We start from the raw sequence: 26365 nt of genomic DNA, 5'->3' as shown, positions 1-26365 counted from the left end.
GCTCTAGATGCAGTATGATGTTTCATGGGAAGAGCTTTTGTAGTGCGGCCAATGGCAGGTTGTTTTCCCACCAGAGATTTCGGTAATTGTAGGTCCATGGGTATGGTGTATAAGGCTATCTGTACCTGTCCTATGGACTATGTTGGAAAAACAGAGGGAATTAAGGGTGAGGGTGGGTGAACACCGCAGTCATATAAAGAACAAGAGAGCTACACCAGTGGCTCGCCACATTAAGGCTATGTGCCCACGTAGCGTTTTTCATGCAGAATATTCCTGAGCGGAAACGCACACCCTCTTCGCGGGAAAACACATGCGTTTTATGAAGCGCTTTTGTAAGTGTTTTGATGCTTTTGTTAAGCGTTTTTGCATGCGTTTTCCTATGTGTTTTTGCAACATACCTGAATGTATGCGGGAACGCGTGCGTTTCTGCAAAATTAATGAACATGCTGCATTTTTTTCTGCTAAGCGTTTCTGCAGCGGAAAACAACGCACCATTAGGACAACATGTGCGGATTCCATTATGATTACATTGGATGCTTTTCTTAAGCGTTTCCGCAGCAGAAACGCTTGTCTAAAAGCGCTGCAGAAACGCTTAAAAAAGCAACGTGGGCACAAAGCCTAACAAAATGCATGCTGGTCGATTGACCGATATAATTTTTACTATGGTGGAGCTGGTGAAACCTAAAATTAAAGGGGGAGACCTTGATAGGTTGATGTTGAAACGAGAGGCTGAATGGATATTCAGGTTGCAATCTCTCTCCCCTAAGGGGTTGAATGAGGCTTATCTTATGCATGCTTCATTTGAATATACATGTGTTTTTGCGTCGTCTTCTGCAAATATTGATGGCTTGCTATGATTAAAACTGCATATTATGTACATGTTTTTACATGTCCCTATTTATGGGTTATTCATTGATATCGTTTTTTATTTTATTTGATTTGTTTAAATATCTTTTGCTATGCTGTTTTTGGATCTAATGCTCAAAAATGTGTTTGTTTGTCCCTGGTAGGCAGCGCTGTACAATATTTTGAATGCACGGCGCTCTGGAGCGCGCATCACCTGACCATCAGACATCCCATAACTATAAACAGGATGTGATGCCTGTATGCCGGGCTCAGGATGCACTAGGTAAAGGGCGGGACGGAAATGATGTGTTCGCTCCACAGCTTGGAACGCAGCCTCCCCAGCCCCGGAGATTAGGACACATGTTTCAGTATACCGGAAATGAGGCAGCGGTCCACATGTGAAGGGTGAGATCCTGATCTATATCGCAGCATAGCCTATGGCCTGGTAATTTTCCGCCAGCGATTGGTTGGGCGGAGCCTATTGGGGCGCATTCTATTCCGGGTGGTTATTTAAGTCCAGTTGTTGCTGTATGTCATCATGCATAATGGCATCTGGCATCTACATCTGTGTAACCTGATGTACCAAGCTATTGACGGGGAAACTCGTCGGGGTGCATCTGAACCATGATAAGTTACTCCATGGGAATTTTTATCTATTGAGAACTAATATGGCATTGATTTAAGTATATTGTCTGTTTTGTATGAACTGAATAGTGCTGCAGTTACTATTGTGAGACTATTTATGCACCTGTGATTGGTTTACTGCTTTGTGGGCATGGTGTATAGGCTGTTATCTAGTGTTTGGTGAATTTGAGCCACAGTAATTTTTGCCTTAAACATCTTGGATAACCAACCAACATTTAATATTGTGCTATTGTTATATGTCTCTTTGCAGTATGAGATTGGTTATTTGATTGCCATGATTGGTTACACCTGCCTCTTTATTATGTTATGAATTAACAGGTCAGTTTTGGGGCTTTTTTGTCTCATTGGAGTATTGTGAATGGAGTTAATACCATGGATCAGGTTTTTTTTTATATGATCTACCAGATACCTTTTTAGTTTAAAGACTCTCTTCTCTGTTATATATTGTTTTCCTACCTGTATGGTAGGGTGTAATAGGGAAGCAAGGGACAGCCTACGTTGAGTGGGGGGCGCCAAAAAAAATCGTTCTTATAGGGTGCCAACCTCCACAGTCAGGTAGGGATCATTATAGTTGTATTGTAGGGTATCTGTTAGGCTAGGTCTAATTTTGGTATACCTGGGTATATACCTTCTCACTGGGTTGGTGAATTTTTTAAAATATATTAATAAAGGATAAGGTTTTTTACGGGGAATATATGTGCACATGTCGGTTTACGATTTCCTGGATTATTTTACACGAGAGAATACAGGTTGTATTGTACCGTCTGCCTTCTCTATGGGGGAGTCCAGCTGTGGCTGACTACTATCTTTCCACTCCTGCAGCTGCCCGAGACTATACAGTGACGTATAATATATGTAATATACAGACCCCCAGCCTTTTAAAGTCTGAGTGGTCCGCAAGCTGTTAAAGGGGCATTCCTAAGTCAAACCACATAGTTGTGGCCAAAAGTATTGACACCCCTGCAATTCTGTCAGATAATACTCAGTTTCTTCCTGAAAATGATCGCAAACACAAATTCTTTGGTATTATTATCTTCATTTAATTTGTCTTAAATGAAAAAACACACAAAGAATTGTCCTAAAGCCAAATTGGATATACCGTAATTCCACACCAAACATAAAAAAGAGGATGGACAAAAGTATTGGCACTTTTCGAAAAATCATGTGATGCTTCTCTAATTTGTGTAATTAACAGCACCTGTAACTTACCTGTGGCACCTAACAGGTGTTGGCAATAACTAAATCACACTTGCAGCCAGATGACATGGATTAAAGTTGACTCAACCTCTGTCCTGTGTCCTTGTGTGTGCCACATTGAGCATGGAGAAAAGAAAGACAAAAGAACTGTCTGAGGACTTGAGAAACCAAATTGTGAGAAAGCATGAGCAATCTCAAGGTTACAAGTCCATCTCCAAAGACCTGAATGTTCCTGTGTCTACCATGCGCAGTGTCATCAAGAAGTTTAAAGCCCATGGCACTGTGGCTAACCTCCCTAGATGTGGACAGAAAAGAAAAATTGGCAAGAGATTTCAACTCAAGATTGTGCGGATGTTGATAAAGAACCTCAACTAACATCCAAACAAGTTCAAGCTGCCCTGCAGTCCGAGGGTACAACAGTGTCAACCCGTACTATCCGTCGGCGTCTGAATGAAAAGGGACTGTATGGTAGGAGACCCAGGAAGACCCCACTTCTTACCCCGAGACATAAAAAAGCCAGGCTGGAGTTTGCCAAAACTTACCTGAAAAAGCCCAAAATGTTTTGGAAGAATGTTCTCTGGTCAGATGAGACAAAAGTAGAGCTTTTTGGGCAAAGGCATCAACATAGAGTTTACAGGAGAAAGAAGGAGGCATTCAAAGAAAAGAACACGGTCCCTACAGTCAAACATGGCAGAGGTTCCCTGATGTTTTGGGGTTGCTTTGCTGCCTCTGGCACTGGACTGCTTGACCGTGTGTATGGCATTATGAAGTCAGAAGACTACCAACAAATTTTGCAGCATAATGTAGGGCCCAGTGTGAGAAAGCTGGGTCTCCCTCAGAGGTCATGGGTCTTCCAGCAGGACAATGACTCAAAACACACTTCAAAAAGCACTAGAAAATGGTTTGAGAGAAAGCATTGGAGACTTCTAAGGTGGCCAGCAATGAGTCCAGACCTGAATCCCATAGAACACCTGTGGAGAGATCTAAATATGGCAGTTTGGAGAAGGCACCCTTGAAATATCAGGGACCTGGAGCAGTTTGCCAAAGAAGAATGGTCTAAAATTCCAGCAGAGCATTGTAAGAAACTCATTGATGGTTACCGGAAGCGGTTGGCCGCAGTTATTTTGGCTAAAGGTTGTGCAACCAAGTATTAGGCTGAGGGTGCCAATGCTTTTGTCTGGCCCATTTTTGGAGTTTTGTGTGAAATGATCAATGTTTTGCTTTTTGCTTCATTCTCTTTTGTGTTTTTTCATTTAAGACAAATTAAATGAAGATAATACACTGTGTTCCAAATTATTATGCAAAAAATATTTCCGCATATTTTCTCTAAATTACCTATATGAATTGCAGTCATTGTTATTTTCCAGTCATCTAATATTCTAGTATAATACTATAATTGCAATGTTTTTGAACAAACTGCCTATAAAAATAAGAAACACTCAAAATGCATGTTCCAAATTATTATGCACAGCAGAGTTTTCAACCTTTTTATTTTGAACAAAAAAATGGTCAATTGTGTAATTATAAGCATTATCAGCTTATTACAAAATGAAATCAAACAGTTTTCAAGTCACAACTTTATTTTAGGTGATGTTACATTTGCACATAGGACCCCTTGTTCGAAAGAAGCTTCTGAACTCTCTCGTCCATTGAATTTGTCAGTTTTTGGATGGTTTGTGCTTCAATTGTTTTGCATGTGGACAGAATACCCTCCCAGAGCTGTTGCTTAGATGTGAACTGCCTCCTGCCATCATAGACACTCCTTTTGATGATGCTCCAGAGGTTCTCAATGGGGTTGAGGTCAGGGGAAGATGGTGGCCACACCATAAGTTTGTCCTCTTTTATGCCCATAGCAGCGAGAGATGCAGATGTGTTATTTGCAGCATGAGACGGTGCATTATCATGCATGAAAATGATCTTGCTGCGGAAAGCACGGTTCTTCCTCTTGAACCATGGCAGGAAGTGCTGTTTTAGAAACTCCACATAGATTATGGAGTTCATCTTTACCCCTTCAGGGATCCTAAAGGGGCCGACAATCTCTCTCCCTATGATTCCAGCCCAAAACATTACTCCACCTCCTCCTTGTTGGCGCCTTAGCCGTGTTTTCATGGGGTGTCCATCAACCAGCCATCCTCCACTCCATCCGTCTGGACCATCGAGTGTTGCACGGCACTCATCGGTGAACAAAACAGTTTGGAAGTCAGTCTTCATGTATCGTTTGGCCCACTGGAGCCGTTTCTGCTTGTGTGCAGTGGATAGAGATGGTCGACAGGATGGCTTACGCACAGCTGCAAACCTCTGAAGGACCTTGCATCTTGTTGTTCGGGGGACGTTGGAGGCACCAGCAGCTTCAAAAACTTGTCTGCTGCTATGACAAGGCATTTTTGCAGCTGCTCTTTTAACCTGACGCAATTGCCTGTTGGAAAGAGTCCTCAGTTTTTCCTTATCAGCACACACGCGTGTGTGCTGGGAATCAGCTACCTACTTCTTGATTGTGTGATGATCACGATGAATTGTCTTGGCAATGTTGATTGCAGTCATGCCTTGACCTAAATACTCCACAATTTGTTGCTTCTCAGCAGCCGACACATCCTTTTTCTTTCCCATTTTGGCAAAAAATGTAGGCTGCTTAATAATGTGGAACAGCCTTCCTAAGTAGTCTTGCCTTTATTTGGACACACCTGCCAAACTAATTTGCACAGGTATCTGCAATTGCTTTCAGTGATATAAAGAGCCCTGACACACATCACCATCAATGAGTTTAAATGACAAACAAAAAAATTCTAACCTTATCACTCCTACACTCTTTTTGCATAATAATTTGGAACACAGTTTAATACCAAAGAATTTGTGATTGCAATCATTTTCAGGAAGAAACTGAGTATTATCTGACAGAATTGCAGGGGTATCAATACTTTTGGCCACAACTGTAAGTGAACAGGCAGTTCTGGAAAGATAGGAGTCTGACTTCTTTATTTTCCACACTCCGACTCCAGCTCAGGCTTCTTCATAAATGGCCACTAATTAGTAATAACAAACTTGCCTAGTGAAGTGGTAACCAGGGCTGTGGAGTCGGAGTCGTGGAGTCGGTATAAAATGGACCGACTCCGACTCCTAAAATATATAATAAATTGGGTACAGTAGTTCAATGCAGAATATGCTGAATATTTTTTCATAGGAATTTGGGAAAGTTATGAAATGTCCTATAAATGGCTGTTCTATTCCTGATCTAAGACTACATTCACACACAGCGCTTTTGCTGCGTTTTTTGAGGATACGTTTTTCAGCTGCAAAAGCAGATCAGCTTTTTAAAAAACCGCATCACCTGAAAGGTTTTTGAGCTCATAGATGTTTTCAATAGCAAAATCAGATTAGAAAAACGCCACACAAACTGACATGCTCATTCAGCCCAAAAACGGATCCTCACAAAACAGTGTCTGAATGTCATATCTTGAAACCCATTGACTTTGCTGGGATGCCCAGAGTCACTGCATTTTACTGCAAAAAACGGATCCGCAAAAACGCTGTGTGTGAATCATGGCCGTAGCCAGAGAGGGGCAGGGGGGGGCATCTGCCCCCCCCCCCCCCCAGAAGCAGGGGCATGCACCTATCAAAATTTACTTGTATGCTGCAGTGCTCCCATCCTGCATTGGCTCCATACTGCAGGGGGCTATCTCCCCTCCCTCTGTCCTGTACAGGATCCGATTCCTGGGCCCCAAGCTGGAGAAAGTGAGAAAGTTGTGCACACGCTGCATTTGGCAATAAGAGATAGTCTGCAAGAGCGACATGCTGGATATCTGATTGGAAAAGTGAGGAAATTGGTTATTGCTGCCAGAATTCCTAAGGCTAAGTGCACACGCTGCGGATTGGTCTGCGGATTTTTATCTGCGGAACCGAAGGTAAAATGACCTGCGGTTTTACCTGCGGATCGGCCTGCGGTTTATCACCTCTACAATGGAGAAGATGGTAAACCGCAGCAGAATCCGCAGAAAAGAAGTGACATGTAATTTCTTTCTGCGGATTCAAAACCGCAGCTTTTCCGCAGTTAAAAATCCGCAGCATGTGCACAGCAGAATATAAATCTCATAGACTAACATGCTACTCTACACTGTCTGCAGAACTGCTGCAGATCCGCAGCGGCCAAAACCGCAGCAGAATCCGCAGCGTGTGCACATAGCCTTAAATTGATTCCATCTTGAAGAGACGTGCTGGGAAAGGGGCAATTGTTGATCAAGCCACTCGGTGGGGCAGCACTTATTTAATGATTGAGTGATTGCTTGAACTAAAACCGTTTCTTATAGATATGGCCAACCCTCAGGTAACCCTAAATGAAGGTCAATGGACACAGGTGGCTGAATTGAGGGGATTGCTTAATCACCCATTTACCGTGACTAAAAAATTACGAGCTGAGGATTTAACTCCTGGCATTTTCATAAGGGAGTGGAAGAACTTACTATTTTGCTTGTCCCAAAGAGGAGGTTTAATTGCAGATGGCATTGCTGCTTCAATGAAACGGAGAGAGACACAGCTATTGGAAAATTAATTTTTTTTCTGGCAGCTGTTTATGTGGACCCAAGTCATCGTATACTGCTTGATGATCAACAGCTTACTAAGGGAAAAGAAGCTCTGACTGAGGTAGCAGTTAAGATGAGTGGCCTACAGGAGGACTGCCAGGTGCAAGAGGACTCGGGTCCTGACAGTGCTACTGCTGCCATATCTTCATCCCCATCAGATGAGGAGTTTGACTTTGACAAGTATTTGTATGACATGGAGCAGGCAAAGCGTTGCCGCAAGGAAAAAGATTTCACTCCGTCTCCTATAGCAAGCAGATTGGCCATATTTCAGCAAAATGTTTCACTTGCTCTCAAAGAAATAGAAAAATTCAACCGTTCATCAAAACTGACTGTGCATGAGACAATTCCTTTACACCCGGAAATTGTTAGAGATGTTGCCCGTGTGGTTACGGCTTTTCCTCCAACCCAAGTTACTGTAGAGAGGTTGTTCGCTGGCCTTAAAATTATTAGGTCAGATTTGAGGTCATCTATGAAGGAGGATCTGATGGAGGCAATTCTATTTCTTAGTACAAATTCATAGACTGCACAAATGTTATTTAGTATGTTTTTGTTGAAAGCAGTTTTTTGCCACTTACATAGTTTATTACATAGTGATATAGATATACAGTGCCTACAAGTAGTATTCAACCCCCTGCAGATTTAGCAGGTTTGATAAGATGCAAATAAGTTAGAGCCTTCAAACTTCACACAAGAGCAGGATTTATTAACAGATGCATAAATCTTACAAACCAAAAAGTTACGTTGCTCAGTTAAATTTTAATAAATTTTAAACATAAAAGTGTGGGTCAATTATTATTCAACCCCTAGGTTTAATATTTTGTGGAATAACCCTTGTTTGCAATTACAGCTAATAATCGTCTTTTATAAGACCTGATCAGGCCGGCACAGGTCTCTGGAGTTATCTTGGCCCACTCCTCCATGCAGATCTTCTCCAAGTTATCTAGGTTCTTTGGGTGTCTCATGTGGACTTTAATCTTGAGCTCCTTCCACAAGTTTTCAATTGGGTTAAGGTCAGGAGACTGACTAGGCCACTCCAACACCTTGATTTTTTGCCTCTTGAACCAGGCCTTGGTTTTCTTGGCTGTGTGCTTTGGGTCGTTGTCTTGTTGGAAGATGAAATGACGACCCATCTTAAGATCCTTGATGGAGGAGCGGAGGTTCTTGGCCAAAATCTCCAGGTAGGCCGTGCTATCCATCTTCCCATGGATGCGGACCAGATGGCCAGGCCCCTTGGCTGAGAAACAGCCCCACAGCATGATGCTGCCACCACCATGCTTGACTGTAGGGATGGTATTCTTTTGGTCGTATGCAGTGCCATCCAGCCTCCAAACGTCACGTGTGTGGTTGGCACCAAAGATCTCGATCTTGGTCTCATCAGACCAGAGAACCTTGAACCAGTCTGTCTCTGAGTCCTCCAAGTGATCATGAGCAAACTGTAGACAAGCCTTGACATGACGCTTTGAAAGTAAAGGTACCTTACGGGCTTGTCTGGAACGGAGACCATTGCGGTGGAGTACGTTACTTATGGTATTGACTGAAACCAATGTCCCCACTGCCATGAGATCTTCCCGGAGCTCCTTCCTTGTTGTCCTTGGGTTAGCCTTGACTCTTCGGACAAGCCTGGCCTCGGCACGGGAGGAAACTTTCAAAGGCTGTCCAGGCCGTGGAAGGCTAACAGTAGTTCCATAAGCCTACCACTTCCGGATGATGCTCCCAACAGTGGAGACAGGTAGGCCCAACTCCTTGGAAAGGGCTTTGTACCCCTTGCCAGCCTTGTGACCCTCCACGATCTTGTCTCTGATGGCCTTGGAATGCTCCTTTGTCTTTCCCATGTTGACCATGTATGAGTGCTGTTCACAAGTTTGGGGAGGGTCTTAAATAGTCAGAAAAGGCTGGAAAAAGAGATAATTAATCCAAACATGTGAAGCTCATTGTTCTTTGTGCCTGAAATACTTCTTAATACTTTAGGGGAACCAAACAGAATTCTGGTGGTTTGAGGGGTTGAATAATAAATGACCCTCTGAATAAACTTTTCACAATTTAAAAAAAAATTAAACAAAGAAATAACATTCTTTTTTGCTGCAGTGCATTTCACACTTCCAGGCTGATCTACAGTCCAAATGTCACAATGCCAAGTTAATTCCGAATGTGTAAACCTGCTAAATCTGCAGGGGGTTGAATACTACTTGTAGGCACTGTATATATGTATGTAATCGATATTACATAGTGTATTACATAATTACAATTTATTACAGTTTGTTCTAAAGTTGTATTCCAATAAATATATATTATGTTCTATCTAAATATCTTGATATCAGAACATAACGTATCAGGTATTCCTTTCTTGTGGATGAGACACGCGCAGACATTTCTACAACTGAAAAATCCATATGCAAAAAAAAAAAAATCTGCATGTGTCCACAACAAAATATGCATTAGCAATTTGCTATGATTATTGCAGGTTTTTCAGAAACTTTTTGCACTCTGTTTTGTTTCTAATGTAGAAACACTGAGATTCTGCACTCAACATCCAAGCTTTTTGCTGAATAATGCACAGTTCAACAGCATCTATAAATGCTCAGTGAACATGAGTTTTAATGAACTCACATCACCTTGAACCAGAAATCACAGGGCCCCATAGCAGTAGTTCTAATTGGGGCCCCTCCCCCATAAAAAGTAATGTTCGACTGGGTCACTGAAGAGATTATCTCACAACTTTGGAGCCTTTACAAAGTAATTTTCACCCGCACATCTCAGTGCAGCAGACGCCTTGTAACGATTGCACTAAGACATCAGATGCTGTGCAAGAATTATTATTATTATGTATTTATAAAGCACCATTGGTTCCATGGTGCTGTACATGAGAAGGCGTTACATACGAATTACAGATATCACTTACAGTAAACAAACTATCACAGACTGATATAGAGGGGAGAGAGGACCCTGTTCTTTCGGGCTTACATGCTACAGGATGGTTGGGAAGGAGACAGTAGGTTGGGGGTTGCAGCAGCTCCAGTGATTGAGGCGGTACTTCCAGTAGTGGTGAGAAGGCTGCGGGGATCATTGCAGGCTGTAGGCTTTCCAGAAGAAGTGGGTTTTCAGGTTCCGTCTGAAGCATCCGAGTGTGGATGATAGCCTTACGTGTTGGGGCAGGGAAATGATGGATGAGGAAGGAAAGCGTCCCTCCTTCCATCATTGCTTTCAACTGTATCGGCTTTCAGTATGCCGATACAGTTGAATGTGCAGTGACAGCTCACAGACCAACCCCAGTTAGAGCCCCTCAGCAGCTGCTTAGCAAGTTGCTATTGGCTGTACACCTCTGCCTTGAACTGTTAAGTCCTCTTTCACACACCAGTTTTTTGCCATCAGTCACAATTAGAGATGAACGACTTGGCCTCCGGGAGGGTCGAGTCGGTTTTCGGAACACCCGACTTTACCAAAAGTCGAGTCGAACGAAATCGGATGACTATCGGCAAAAGTCGGAGTTCCGACCGAAACCCGACCCCAATGCAAGTCAATGGGGAATAAAAGTCGGTAGTGAGTGGAGGACAGTAAACACAACTATAGTGCCCATTTCAATGGCAACGACATCAATTCTTATTACATAAGCTTGTCAACCTTAATTTACTTTATAATAGTAACGCATTGAACTGGGGGTTATTTGGCTAAAGTTGTGTGTGTGTGGGGGGGGGGGGGGGGTACAGCCCAGTTAGGGAGATGGAAAAACTGGCATATGTTGGTGTAGGCTGGACATTCAGCAGCTGCAAATGGAGGCGGAGGAGGACAAAGCGAGCCATTTTGCTGGCAACCTATGTGTCTTCAGGGGAAGGTGGCACAAAATCCTTTGAAACCCAGGCATGGTTCATTTTAATGAAGGTGAGATCACCTACATTTTGTGTCGACAGCCGGGTCCTTCTTTCTGTCAGGATTGATCCAGCAGCACTGAAGGCTCTTTCTGATAGCACACTACCAGCAGGGCAAGTGAGCTCCTGTAAGGCATATTGTGTCAATTCAGGCCAAGTGTCCAGTTTACAGGCCCAGTAGTCAAAGGGGAATGAACTGTGAGGGAGTACATCGATAGGGGAGGAGAGGTAATTTTGAACCATAGTTGACAACTGCTGTCTCCTGTCTGTTGCAATCGATTCAGTATTACCAGTCGTGTGAGCGTTACTCGAGAAATCAGTCCACAACATGGTCATGAAACCCCTGTCTCCAACGCCACTTTGGCTGTGTGCACCACGATCACCTCTTCCATGTTGCCCAGTACGGCTCGTGGTAGAACCTGCACCGCTGCTGTGTGCTGGGAATGCCTCTAACAAATGTTTTACCAGAGTTGCTTGTTTGTTCGCCAATATTAGCTCTAGGTTCTCCTGTGGCATGATGTTCTGTAATTTGAATTTATAGTGTGGATCGAGGATGCTGGTGAACCAGTAGTCGTCGTCCTTCATAATTTTGGCAATGCGGGGGTCCCTTTTTAGGATCCGCAAGAGGTAATCACACGTGGGCCAATGTTCCAGGTGTCAATAATACACTGCCAGTGGTGGGTGGAGGAGCACTTTCTGCCAAATCCACATCCCTCCAGTCACGCACAAACCCTGTACCTGACCTTGGCAAGCCAACATTTTCTCTTGCCCCCTGAGAAGCATCCTCCTCCCCAAAATAATCATCCCCCTCATCCTCAACCTCCTCCTCTTCTTCCTTCACCTCGTCCAGGACAGTTCCCTGAGCAGACAGTGGCTGACTGTCATCAAGGCTTCCCCCCTCCTCTGCTGCAGATGCCTGATCCTTAATATGCATCAAAGTTTGCATGAGCAGACGCATAAGTGGGATGCTCATGCTGATGATGACGTCGTCTGCGCTTACCAGCTGTGTGCATTCCTCAAAACACCGAAGGACTTTACAGAGGTCTTTCAGCTTTGACCACTGCACACCCGACAACTCAATGTCTGCCCTCATACTGCCTGCCCGTGTATCCTCCCACAAATGCATTACAGCCTGCCTCTTTTCGCACAGCCTCTCAACCATGTGCATAGTGGAGTTCCACCTTGTTGCAACGTCTGATTAGGCGGTGCTTGGGGAGGTGGAGCGATCGCTGCAGCCTCTGCATACCACTGGAGTCTACGGGCGAGCGACGGATGTGCGAGCACAGTCTTCGCACCTTATGGAGCAGGGCTGGTAACTTCGGATAATTATTTATGAAGCACTGCACCACCAGGTTCATGGTGTGAGCCAGGCAAGGTATGTGTCTGAGTTTTGCCAGGGCTATGGCCGCCACAAAATTATGTCCGTTATCACTGACTACGTTGCCTGGCTCAAGATGTAGACCGCCCAGCCATGACTCAGTTTCTCGCTGCAAGTAGTCGGCCAGTACCTCCGCTGTGTGTCTGTTGTCGCCCAAAGACATTATCTTTAAAACAGCCTGTTCGACAGTGGGACACCTCGTGTGCAACACTGGCAGCTGCGGATGGAGTGCTCGTGCGACTTCGCTCTGTCGATGAGCTTTCGCTTCTGGAGGAGGCGGAGGGTCGAACGTCTACAGCCAACTGTTGCCTATACCGTGGGCTAGGCAGCACTGTCCCACTGCCACTGTCCCCTGTGGACCCTGCATCCACCACATTCACCCAGTGCGCAGTGATGGACACATAACGGCCCTGGCCATGCCTACTGGACCATGCATCTGTTGTGAGGTGCACCTTTCCAATCACTGTTTGAGTGCATGGACAATGCGGTCTTTCACCTGCAGGTGGAGGGCAGAGATTGCTTTTCAAGAAAAGTGCCGACTGGGTAGCAGGGCTGTGGAGTCGGTAAGCCAAACCTGCGACTCCGACTCCTCAATTTCCCTGACTCCGACTCCACGACTCCGACTCCGACTCCCACACATATTGCTTATATTTAAGTGAAAAATTTATTGTAGTACAATGTGAACCTCAGACATTTAATCATTTTTATGATCCAATAATCCAGATATTTATATAGAACAGAATATATATTGGTGTACTACCCAGTTTTCATTCTTTTTGGTACAGATACGATATGGATAGACAGATATGGATAAATGGATAGAGCAGATTTCTAATCTGCTTTTGCTATTGAAAACATTATCTATGAGCTCAAAAACCTTTCAGGTGATGCAGTTTTTTAAAAAGATGATCAGCTTTTGCAGCTGAAAAACGTATCCTCAAAAAACACAGGAAAAACGCTGTGTGTGAATGTAGCGTTAGATCAGGAATATAACAGCCATTTATAGGACATTTCATAACTTTCCCAAACTCCTATGAAAAAATATTCAGCACATCCTGCATTGAATTACTGTACCCAATTTATTATATATTTTAGGAGTCGGAGTCGGTCCATTTTATACCGACTCCGACTCCACCAAAATGAGCACCGTCTCCGACTCCACGACTCCGACTCCACAGCCCTGCTGGGTAGGTCATAGCGTGGGACAGCGTAGGCCATGAGCTCTCGGAACGCTGCGCTTTCAACCAAACGGAAGGGCATAATTTCTGAGATCAGTTTGGCAATGTAGGCATTCAAAGCCAGTGTACGCAGATGAGAGGATGAGTACTTTCTTGTCCTACTCAGTCTCTGCTAGGGTGAGCTGGACTTGAGAGCTGAATGTGGTGGACATGGCGGACTGAGAGGGGGGTTGGTGGTGGTTGTGATGGCCTTGATGCAGTCTTTCGTTGGAAAAAGATTGTGATTCCCTGACTGCTTTGGCCTTGTGACGACACCTCAACATTTCTTGCTGGTGCTGTGCTAACCAGTGGGCTTACAGTGGGGGAAGCGATGTAGCGTTGATGGCTACCTTCAGTCGGAGTAGGTGCACGTGTGCTAACTGAGGTTTTGTAGTCCGTTCACGCTTGCAAGTGCATGGTGTTTACATGTGTAAGCATGCAACTGGTATTCAAATTTCGGAGATTTTTCCCTCGGCTAAAGGTCCTTCCGCACTTCTTACAGATAACCTTTGCCTCATCAATAGGATTTTGGTCAAAAAAGTGCCATACTGCACACTTCCTACTATGGTATAAATTTTCAGGGCTTGCACGCTGTGCTAATTTGACCGTCTGGCCAAGCTGTCCTGCAACTCTTTATTTTTTTTTTTTTAACACGTTTTTGGACTGCTACGGGCCTGCCAGATAACCGCAGCTGCGATGTCGATGCCTGCTGAGGATCCTCCTCCTCTTCTGAGCTATTGCCAGCGGCACCCTCTTCCCCTAATGGATGCCAATCCGGGTCATCAACTGGGTCGTCCATCACCTCCTCTTCAATTTCATCTGCACCTTCCTCTGTGTCACCGTGTAAGGTGTTAATATAGTATGCGGGAAAGGGCACCTGAGTTTTATCAGGGTCAGAATCTGGCTCAGTAGATTGCATGGGCAATGCAGTGCTCTGGGTGAATGTACTAGCAGAATCATAGCACTGGCTGTGCATCAGTGCACTCCATGTCATATTCATCTTGGACTGGGGAATTCAGGATTTCACTTGATAACTTAGGCATGGTATGTGAAAAGAGCTCCAGGAAGTAATCTGAAGTGTGGCCTGCCGCATCCTTCACTTTGGTGACGACTCAGTGCTTGCAGTTTTTGAAACTTCAGAAGAGGAGGCGATAGAGCTGGAGGCTGTTTCGGCAATGTAAGCCAAAACCTGTTCCTGATGCTTCTGGATTACCTACTCCCAGAAAAGGGAGCATTCCAGGCCTTCTGGTGCCAGACGACGCAGGCTCAATACCTCCTGCCTTAGGTGGTATTGTGCTTTTGGCACTACCAGCAGATGCACCACCACCACCGTCAGTATCAGCGGCCTCTTCCACCATAATTCCTCATGTTTGGGAAAATGAACCAAAAATACCAGCAGATATATGGTACTGTATGAGGAGCGTACAGCTGTATACGGTGTTGGGGAAAACTTAAATCTCCGTATTTATTTCCGGAGTCACACACAGTCAGCATGTATTTGTCCGTGATACAAGCTGGTACACAGTAGTGTGTGAGGAGCGTACAGCTCTATACTGTGTGGGAAAAAATGAACGGTTGGTAATTGTGCTGAAAAAAAGAATAAAAGTATTAATGCTGTGTAAAAAGCAGTCTGCAGCGCAGTGTACACACAGCAATACAGCTATCAGGCAGCCTAATAACCAGCGCTGCTGCACACAAGAAAATCCTCCACTGTCACTGCACAATTGCTATCAGCACAAGCACATAAGAACTTCTTCTTATATCTTTACAGCCCTAAAGGGGGTTTTACACTAAGCGATATCGCTAGCAATATCGCTATAACGTCACCGGTTTTGTGACGTTATAGCGATATTGCTAGCGATATCGCTATGTGTGATACTTACCAACGACCGGCTCCCCCGCTGTCCCATCGCTGATCGCGCGAGATTGGGCGGCTCCATTTCTCGTCGTCCGCTTCCTGCTGGTGCTTCCTGCTGTGACAACGAGCGACGCGTGGAGGCAGGCGGAAGGACGTCAGGATCGCTGTGTGTGAAAGGTAAGTATCGTCCACTGCGTCGCTGCTGCATCGCTGTGAGATCTTTCTATATGAAAGCTCACTAGCGATCATTTAGCGATGCACCAGCGATCCTGACCGGGTCGGATTGCTCGTCGGATCGCTGGTGCATTGCTAAATGTAAAAGGGCCTTAACACTCTCCCTACTGATAAACAGCAACCTCTCCCTACTGTTAAGATTGGCAGAAGTAAAATGGAGGTCGGCGGTCAGGGCTATTATAGACACTATGACGCCCCCCAAAGCAAGCCAATCACTGCAATGCCCTTCTCTACAATGGTGGTGGACGCTGCACATGTCATCTCGTTGCCCACAGTGTACGTCCTTGCTCATTGGCTGAAAAAAAGGCACCTGCAAGCATTCTGGAAAATCCGACTTTGGCGCTTGTTTTGCCGACCTCATGGCCGACTTCACACTATGGTCGGGTTTCGGTCGGCAAAACCAGACTTTGGCATAGGTCGGCGACTTATGAATCTGGCCGACCTGTTTCGCTCAACTCTAGTCACATTCCATCGTTTTGTGAAAAAAACGGATCCAGCAACTGATTTTGCTGGATTCGTTTTTTTCTCATAGACTTGTATTAGCGACGGATGACCGCATGTTTCATTCGTCCTTTAACGGATCCGTCAGAAATTCTGTATCCTTCGGCTGGATACAACGAACATAGGAACGTTTTGTGTGTATGTCCAAAAGTCGGACAACGACGGATCCAGCGCCATCCATCGTTGGCTATAATGGAAGCCTATGGGTGCAGGATCCGTCGCTGTCTGTCAAGACGGATCCGTCGCCGGATTCCGTTTTTTACAACTGAGCATGCCCGTAATGATTTCTATTCCTTTAATTTAACCCCGAATGCCATTCTGGCACAAAAAAATCTCTATCTCTCTCTCAAATTCTGTTCCTTTAAAATTCCTACGGTTGCTGCTGCGACGGATCCGTAAAAAAAAAAACGGAATCTGTGCATCAGTTTTTTACAATCTGCGCAGGATCCGTTTTTTGCACACTTTGACGGATTGCGACTCATTCTAAAAAACTGATGTGTGAAAGAGACCTAAGTTCAGCAGATTTTTAGCACAAAAAGGAATAAAAAAATGTTGCATTTATACGATGTATGAAAATGGCTAGAAATGATTTTCTGCGAGCCCCGTAGAAATTAAGGCAAGCCGTAAAAACACAACTGCTCTTTAAAAAGGGTTGTTTTTAGCTATGAAGACTTCTCTTCCTCTTTTCGGCCAATCAAATCCTAAGTAAAACCCAGTTTACATGGTATAATTTTGTGAACCTCAAAAAGAAGCAGCACTCCAAGGCGACCTCCAAAAATATACTTTATTGTAAAATAAAAATTACCACAAATCAACTGTTCATGTTAAAAATGTAAAGTGCAAAACCATGGTCTAGACTAGAGCTTCAATCAGGTCCGGAACCTCCACAAAGCGTGGGAACATCTTAGTATTTGTAACTTGCATTGTTCTATCCATATCCATATAGGATTATGTGATCCAATACTTTGGTCGATGTTTTGCTACTGTACGCTTTATATACAGTACTTTGTATTTAAAAAAAAAAAAAAAAAAAGTGACATAACATACTACATGCTGGCAATTATTGTACCACCTATTGATCCTGGTCTTGCTTCTCATTTCTGCTTGTCCATGTCAGGTCCTTAACCTGGTGCCACGGCCAATGTAGAGAAATTCAGCTTCTTGCACCATCAAGATCAGTTGAAGTCGGGCATTTGTAAAATGTTTATATGCAAACACCTCAGTGACATCTCAAAATGTCAGAGAGGTAGGGCTAAAAAAAAAGCCCCCCTAGAGAAGAAGGAAAAACACCCACTCCAATACGTGTGAATACCAAGAGAAACAGGAGTAAATAGGTGAATGATATAAAACTTTCATCTTTATTTAATACAGTAAGAGCATAATCAGGGTAACAATAAGGTAATAAATATGACAACACCGCAGGGTATACAATATTTCCAAACTGCACATAGGTGCACGGTATACAAAACAGTGAAAATATCACAAAAAATAGCCAGTGCGTGTTACACAGTAATGCAAGATTATGCACCACGGTAATGAACCCCCATAACACATGTGCATAAAGAAAGTTAAAGCGGTCCAAACATTCAGACCATGTAAGGGGGTGATGGCTTACCAGAGGCAGAGGCTATGTAGACCCTGGGCCAGGTGTGAGCGGGCCCGACGTGCGTTTCTCAAGGGAGAGCGTTCTGTGTGACACGCGAAACGCGCATCATTGCCAAATAAGAGAGAACCAGAACAAATTCACTCAACTCTAGTCTTTACTTGCATGATTTAGCAGCTTATGAGGTTTTGGCATTTGATAATGATGTAAGTATATAGCAAGACACACAATTAGCGGTGTGTGAGAGCTGATGCAGCGCTTTGCAGAATACATCCAGCGTAGACATTGGCATATTACTGCTACCTTTCAACATTGCGTTGTTAAGAGGTTTTGTGTCTGAAAACAAAGGATATAGAGGTGACCTTGGGTCTCAGCTGGATGTGTGGCATGGTACAGAACCATTACTGGTGCCGTACATTGTGACTAATCTATTCTATTGCCTCCCTAACAAAGGATATAGTGTGAACTTGCGCTTGTGACCTCTTGAATTTTAGGAACCATTTATCCAACTTGTCATATTTTTACATGTTTTGGATTCTGTCATGTAATGCAGAAAGGCCTCAGCTGATTCTTATAATGAACTGTTTAGATGCCGGTATCTGTGTGAACTGTGAAATGCCATGTTTCATGGCTTTGTTCATATGATAAAAATTGAATGCTAATCTGCCCGCAGAGCAATGACCCTCAAGAAAGAACAACCATAAGGCCTTATTCGCATGTCCACATTGCAAATATGTGCTCTACTGGTGTTTGTTTGTTTTTTTTGTTTTTTTATATACGGTCTATGGGCATGTTCGCTATTTTTGTGGACCACAAAAGAAACAAAAATGTGTTTTGATTTTGATCTAATTTTCAGATTAAATGGAATCTATCATCAGGTGTTTGCTACCTAGTCTGATAGCAAAAACCTAAAGAGATGAACTGGAACATACATAAGTTAGTATGCTTGCAACTTGTATGCGCATGTTCACAATGGCGATTAAACAGACAGCCCCGTTACATTTAGCGATGCACCAGCCATTCCGACCACGATACAACCCGGTCAGGATCGCTGGTGCATCGCTAAATAGTCGTTAACAGGCAGATCTCACTAGCGATGCAGCAGCGGTCAGCGGTCGATACTTACCGTCAGACGCAGCAATGATGACTTCTTCCGCCCGCGTCCATGGCTCGCTCGTTGGCGCCAGCAGGAAGCCGACAATGAGAAATGGACCAGGCCGATCTCGCGCAATCACCGATAACCAGCGGGGGAGCCAGTCGGAGGTAAGTATCACATGTAGCGACATCGCTAGTGATATCGCTGCTGCGTCACAAAATCGGTGACGCTTTAGCTATATCGCTATGTGTAAAAGGCCCTTAAGATAAGAACAAAATGAGCAAATGTCCTGCAGTAAATAAATGGCAATAGTGCATGAACATAACATGCGGTACTTAGTTAACATAATTTTGATTACAAAAACTTAACAGCCAACACACCGCGTTAAGTTGACCCAATCCGGCCCAGTCATTACCTCTAGTATGAAGACCTTACCAAATCTGATAGCAGCATAATGTAGGGGCAGAAACCCTGATTCCAGCAAGGTGTCACCCACTTATTGTACTTTGATTTTATCTAAAAAAAAATGTTTTATCGGCTGGAGATTCACTAGATGACTACTTGTCCTGGCTGCCAGGTAGTCCAACCGTTTCCCCACCACTGACTGGCTTTCTGCTAATGAGTAGTATACGCAGTTGAAGGCTGGGAAGGTGCGGTTGGACAGAGCTCAGCATTCAGAAAACTGGTAGATCAACAGCGGATTAAATGGTGATTTTATCAAAAATAGAGCAAACAGTCCAGTAAAGCCCCCGTTACACACTGCAATATCGCTGTAAAGTCACCGATTTTTCAGGCTCCCCCGCTGATTATCGCTGGTCGCGCGAGAAGCTCCTGGACCATTCCTCGTCGGCCACTTCCTGCTGCGCTTTCTGTGGCACCGACGAGCGCCGCGTGGACGCGGGCGGGAGGACGTCAGGATCGCCGCGTCTGACAGGTAAGTAGCGATCCCCGACCCCCGCTATATCGCTGGTGAGATCTGCCTGTGTGGCGGCAGCTCACTAGCGACCACCTAGCGATGCACCAGCGATCCTGACCGCGTCATATCGTTGTCGGGATCGCTGGTGCATCGCTAGGTGTAACGGTACCCTTAGTGACATATTGCTGTAATCAGGGTCTCTGCCCCTATGTCATGCTGTTCTCCGTTGCTGTAGCAAAAGCCTGGTGACAGATTCCTTCTAAGTTAATAGGCATCTGAATAAAATGGATAGCACTCATGCTGTCTGTCGCATCCTAGGGCTGTGTGGTTTTTACAGTCTCAGAATGGATAGGAGCATCTTCGCTGATCTTTTGCATGTAAGCAATTTGCCACATTGATGGTAAATGGACACATTGATGAAAATTGGGATAAAAAACTATGCTAAAAAATCAACATTGTTCTCGTTTAGCAAGAAAAACAATTCCCAAGGCGAATTAATGGTGCCTAACTTCCCATCATCCTAGAAGAAGAGAACCCAGACCTTGTCCTTTCTTAGACTGAATTCAGACGTCACTATATATGGTCATGGTATGACTGTGCTATCCGTACTGACCTCGGATTTCCAGACCGGAGCGCAACATCCTCATAGGCATGAGTTGAATTCAGGTCAGGAGACCCATAGTCAGTTTGGAAATCGCCAGCAGTATTTAGAGCACGATATTTGGGCTTCTGAATTTAGAAGTATACCCATTCAATGCCTTAATAAAACTAACCACTCCACACCTTTTAAACCATAGGCAATGTGGATAGGACTCTTCTTAGCTGGTGTCATCTCCTGTGAGACTTCCACCAGTTGTATGGTCTGCCTCCATGGTTCAATTGTTGGGTCTATTAAATGCATCCAGAACATCTTATATGCAAAACTGAAATGTACCAAAAAGAAAAACAGTTATGTTAGATAAAATATTCTCCTCTTGTGAAGAGACTGGGCACACTGCTGTGTGATAAAAATGTATCCCCCTCCACTCCTTGGTCAGGCCTCATCTGGAAACCAGTGTCCAGTTGGAGCAAGTTCAGAGAAGAGCTACCAGGATGGTGAGTGGACTGCAAAGTATTTCCTATGAGGAATGGTTAAAGGAGCTGGGAATGTTTAGCTTGCAAAAAAGAAGGCTGAGGAGGCTTAATAGCTGTCTACAAATATCTGAAGGGATGTCACAGTCTAGATGGATTTATTTTTATTTATTTTACTCATTTATATAGCGCCATTAATTCCACAGCGCTTTACAAACATTATTGGCACTGTCCCCATTGGGGCTCACAATCTAAAATCCCTATCAGTATGTCTTTGGAATGTGGGAGGAAACCCATCATCATTATCATTTGCACATGGAAACAAGAGAAGCAATGGGATGAAACTGACAGGGCGAAGATACAGATTAGATAATAGATAAAACTTTTTGACTGTGAGGGTGATCAATGAGTAGAACAGGCTGCCACGAGAGGTGGTGAGTTCTCCTTCAATGGAAGTCTTCAAACAGAGGCAGGACAGATACCTGTTTGAGATGGTTTAGTGAATCCTGCATTGAGCAGAGGGTTGGTAACGATGACCATTGCGGTCCCTTCCAACTCTACCATGCTATGCCCTATAAGGTCGCACTCCAGGTCACACTGGCAACATAAAGCAGCAGCTAAACGTAAACTAGCTGAAGGTTGTGAACTGCACCCTATGGTTCATACAGCTGAAAATCCTGATGGAAGGCTTATTAGTTTTAATAATTTTTACTTCTCTCTATAACACCAACGTATTTTGCAAGACTGTAGAGACTTTCATCACACACATTGAGATTTACAATCTGAATTACCCTATCTGCATATTTTCTTAGGTCCTAGAAAACAGAAATAGTCAGCAAACACATGACTTTGACGTTTGTTCCCCTTTCATTGATTTATCATGCATATGACTCTGGAATTCTGTAAACCACAGATCAGCTGATATCCAATAGATCTCGGTAAAATGATTAATGACATTGCCACAAGCATCAGCTATAAGAATTTTGTTAGGGTAAGTTTAGAAAGCTGATTAAGGTTTTAAGCTGATTAGTTTTTGAAACAGTAGTGTTCGATGCTGTTATTAGGTTATGTTAGGATTTGAGAGAAGAACAGATTTATTTGGTGAAAAGCATGTTTTGGTGAAATATTCCCAATTTTAGTTGCATCTTTTTGATAGACTATCACAGCCCTTTGTAAGGATCTGAGTTATCTCTTCTAGACTACCTCAGTGCAGGTGTTAAAGGGAATCTGTCACCTATTTTTTCGACTATCAGCTGCCGGCACAGCCATCAGGGGCTTATCTACAGCATTCTGTAATGCTGTAGATAAACCCCCGATGTAACCTGAAAGATGAGAAAAACGAGTTATATTATACTCCACCCAGGGGCGGTCCGGTCTGGCTCCTCCCATCTTCTATCGATGCCGTCCTCTTCTTTGCTTCCCGTTGCGGCTACGGTGCAGGCGCATTGCTCTGCCCTGTTGAGGTCAGCGTAAAGTACTGCAGTGCACAGGTGCCGGACCTCTCTGACCTGATCCGGTGCTTACACACTGCAGTACTCTGCTCTGCCCTCAACAGGGCAGAGCAGTGCGCCGGAGCCACGACGGGAAGCAAAGAAGAGGACGTCACCGCTAGAAGATGGGATGCACCGGACCGCGACACCCTCCGGACCCGGACCGCCCCTGGGTGAGTATAATGTACCTCGTTTTTCTTCTCCAGGTTACCTCGGGGGCTTGTCTACAGCATTACAGAATGCTGTAGATAAGCCCCTGATGGCAGTGCTGGCAGCTGAAAAAATGGGATGACAGCCCCTTTTGTTAATGTTGCAATCAGTTATGTGCAGATATCTCAGCTAAAGGTTTAAGGGGGTTTTACACATAGCGATATCGCTAGCAATATCGCTAAAACGTCACTGATTTTGTGGCGATATTGCTAGCGATATCGCTATGTGTGATACTTACCTCCGACCGGCTCCCCCGCTGTCCATCGCTGATCGCGCGGCTCCATTTCTCGTCAGGCGCTTCCTGCTGTGTGAGACGAGCGACGCCGGACGCGGGCGAGAGGACGTCTGGATCGCTGTGTGTGAAAGGTGAGTATCGTCCGCTGCATCGCTGTGAGATCTTTCTGTGTGGAAGCTCACTAGCGATCATTTAGCGGTGCACCAGCGACCCTGACCGGGTCGGATCGCTGGTCGGATCGCTGGTGCATTGCTAAATGTAAAAGGGCCTTTAGAGGTCAAGAATCTGGGCTTTATCTGTCAAATTATTTAATCCCTTCATGACCCAGCCTATTTTGACCTTAATGACCTGGCCATTTTTTGCAATTCTGACCAGTGTCCCTTTGAGGTAATAACTCAGGAACGCGTCAACGGATCGTAACGATTCTGAGATTGTTTTTTCGTGACATATTGTGCTTCATGTTAGTGGTAAATTTAGGTCGATAATTTTTGCGTTTATTTGTGAAGAAAACGGAAATTTGGCAAAAAATTTTGAAAATGTCACAATTTTCAAACTTTGAATTTTTATTCTGTTAAACCAGAGAGTTATGTGACACAAAATAGTTACTAAATAACATTTCCCACATGTCTACTTTACATCAGCACAATTTTGGAAACAAAATTTTTTCTTTGTTAGGAAGTTATAAGGGTTAAAAGTTGACCAGCGATTTCTCATTTTTACAACAAAATTTACAAAACCATTTTTTTATGGCCCACCTCACATTTGAAGTCACTTTGAGGGGTCTACAGTCATGGCCAAAAGTTTTGCGAATGACACAAATATTATATTTTCACATGATCTGCTGGCCTCTGGTTTTTATGTGTGTTTGTCAGATGTTTTTATCACATACAGAAATATAATTGCAATCATATTATGAGTAGCAAAAGTTATATTGACAGAATGAGTTAATGCAGCAAGTCAATATTTGCAGTGTTGACCCTTCTTCTTCAGGACCTCAGCAATTCTCCCTGGCATGCTCTCAATCAACTTCTGGATCAAATCCTGACTGATAGCAGTCCATTCCTGCAAAATCAATGCTTTTATTTTGTCTGAATTTGAAGGTTTTTGTTTGTCCACCCGTCTCTTGATGATTGACCACAAGTTCTCAATGGGATTAAGATCTGCGGAGTTTCCAGGCCATGGTCCCAAAATCTCTGTTTTGTTCCCTGAGCCATTTAGTCATCACCTTTGCTTTATGGCAAGGTGCTCCATCATGTTGAAAAAGGCATTGTTGATCGCCAAACTGCTCTTGGACGGTTGGGAGAAGTTGCTCTTGGAGGACATTCTGGTACCATTCTTTATTCATGGCTGTGTTTTTAGGCAAGACTGAGAGAGAGCCCATTCCCTTGGCTGAGAAGCCACCCCACACATGAATGGTTTCAGGATGCTTGACAGTTGGCATGAGACAAGACTGGTGGTAGCGCTCACCTGGTCTTCTCCGAATAAGTCGTTTTCCAGATGTCCCAAACAATCAAAAAGGGGATTCATCAGAGAAAATGACTTTACCCCAGTCCTCAGCAGTACACTCCCTGTACCTCTTGCAGAATATCAGTCTGTACATGATGTTTTTCCTGGAGAGAAGTGGCTTCTTTGCTGCCCTCCTTGAGACCAGGCCTTGCTCCAAGAGTCTCCGCCTCACAGTGCGTGCAGATGCACTCACACCTGCCTGCTGCCATTCCTGAGCAAGCTCTGCACTGCTGGTATCCCGATCCCGCAGCTGAAACACTTTTAAGAGACTGTCCTGGCGCTTGCTGGTCTTTCTTGGGCGCCCTGGAGCCTTTTTGGCAACAAGGGAACCTCTCTCCTTGAAGTTCTTGATGATGCGATAGATTGTTGACTGAGGTGCAATCTTTCTAGCTGCGATACTCTTTCCTGTTAGGCCATTTTTGTGCAGTGCAATGATGACTGCACGTGTTTCTTTAGAGATAACCATGGTTAACAGAAGAGAAACAATGATGCCAAGCACCAGCCTCCTTTTAAAGTGTCCAGTGGTGTCATTCTTACTTAATCATGACAGATTGATCTCCAGCCCTGTCTTCATCAACACCCACACCTGTGTTAATGGCGCAATCACTGAAACGATGTTAGCTGGTCCTTTTAAGGCAGGGCTGCAATGATGTTGAAATGTGTTTTGGGGGATAAAGTTCATTTTCTAGGCAAATATTGACTTTGCAAGCAATTGCTGTTAAGCTGACCACTCTTTATAACATTCTGGAGTATATGCAAATTGCCATTAGAAAAAATGAAGCAGTAGACTTTGTAAAAATTAATATTTGAGTCATTCTCAAAACTTTTGGCCATGACTGTATATGGCAGAAAATACCCAAAAGTGACACCATTCTAAAAACTACACCCTTCAAGCTACTCAAAACCACATTCAAGAAGTTTATTAACCCTTCAGGTGCTTCACAGGAACTAAAGCAATGTGGAAGGAAAAAATGGACGTTTTAATTTTTCCAACAAAAATTTTCTTTTACCATCAATTTTTTAATTTTCACATGGGCAACATGATAAAATGGATCCTAAAATTTGTTGGGCAATTTCTCCTGAGTACACCGATACCTCATATGTGGTCATAAACCACTCTTTGGGCACACGGCAGGGCTCAGAAGGGAAGGAGCGCCATTTGACTTTTTGAATGGAAAATATGCTGGAATATTTAGCGGTTGCCATGTCGCGTTTGGAGAGTCCCTGTGTGCCTAAACATTGGAGCTCCCCCACAAGTGACCTCATTTTGGAGACTAGATCCCCCAAGGAACTTATCTAGATGCATAGTGAGCAATTTGAACCCCTAGGTGCTTCACAAATTGATCCGTGAAAAAAAGTACTTTTTTTCACAAAAGAATTCTTTTAACCTCAGTTTTTTCATTTTCACATGGGTAACAGGATAAAATGGATCCTAAAATTTGTTGGGCAATTTCTCCTGAGTACACAAATACCTCATATGTGGTCATAAACCACTGTTTGGGCACACGGCAGGGCCCGGAAGGGAAGGAGCGGCATGTGACTTTTTGAATGGAAAATTAGCTCCACTCGTTAGCGGACACCATGTCGCGTTTGGAGAGACCCTGTGTGCCTAAACATTGGAGCACCCCCACAAGTGACCCCATTTTGGAAACTAGACCCCCGAATTATAAAAAAATCATTTTTGTTCCTCAAAAATGATTTTTTTAGCCTATTTTTTATTTTCACAAGGCTAACAGGAGAAATTCGACCACAAATGTTGTTGTGCAATTTGTCCTGAGTATACTGATACCCCATATGTGGAGGGATCCACTGTTTGGGCGCATGGGAGAGCCCAGAAGGGAAGGAGCGCCATTTTGGAGTGCAGACTTTGATGGAATGTTCTGCGGGCGTCATGTTGTGTTTGCAAAACCCCTGATGTGACTAAA

At 44.0% G+C, this 26365-nt stretch overlaps 1 protein-coding gene across 2 annotated transcripts in view; it reads left to right on the top strand.

Moving 5' to 3' along the window:
- SLC9A1 (solute carrier family 9 member A1) overlaps positions 1-26365 on the top strand; it is a 115873-nt gene that overhangs the window by 28441 nt on the left and 61067 nt on the right. Inside the window, exon 1 of one of the 2 annotated variants that reach the window (XM_073563987.1) lies at positions 1206-1251. The exons of the other annotated variant lie outside the window; for it this stretch is intronic. The gene's annotated coding sequence lies outside the window, so the exon portion shown is untranslated. Of the gene's footprint in view, positions 1-1205; positions 1252-26365 lie in introns of those variants that run through there. 2 annotated transcript variants of the gene reach the window in all.

The sequence above is a fragment of the Dendrobates tinctorius genome, unplaced genomic scaffold (genome assembly GCF_039654945.1).
Source record: "Dendrobates tinctorius isolate UK_male_01 unplaced genomic scaffold, ASM3965494v1 ptg000015l, whole genome shotgun sequence".
Taxonomy (NCBI): domain Eukaryota; kingdom Metazoa; phylum Chordata; class Amphibia; order Anura; family Dendrobatidae; genus Dendrobates; species Dendrobates tinctorius.
Note: the sequence above shows the minus strand (reverse complement) of the source record. Positions and strands in the feature narration are given on the sequence as shown.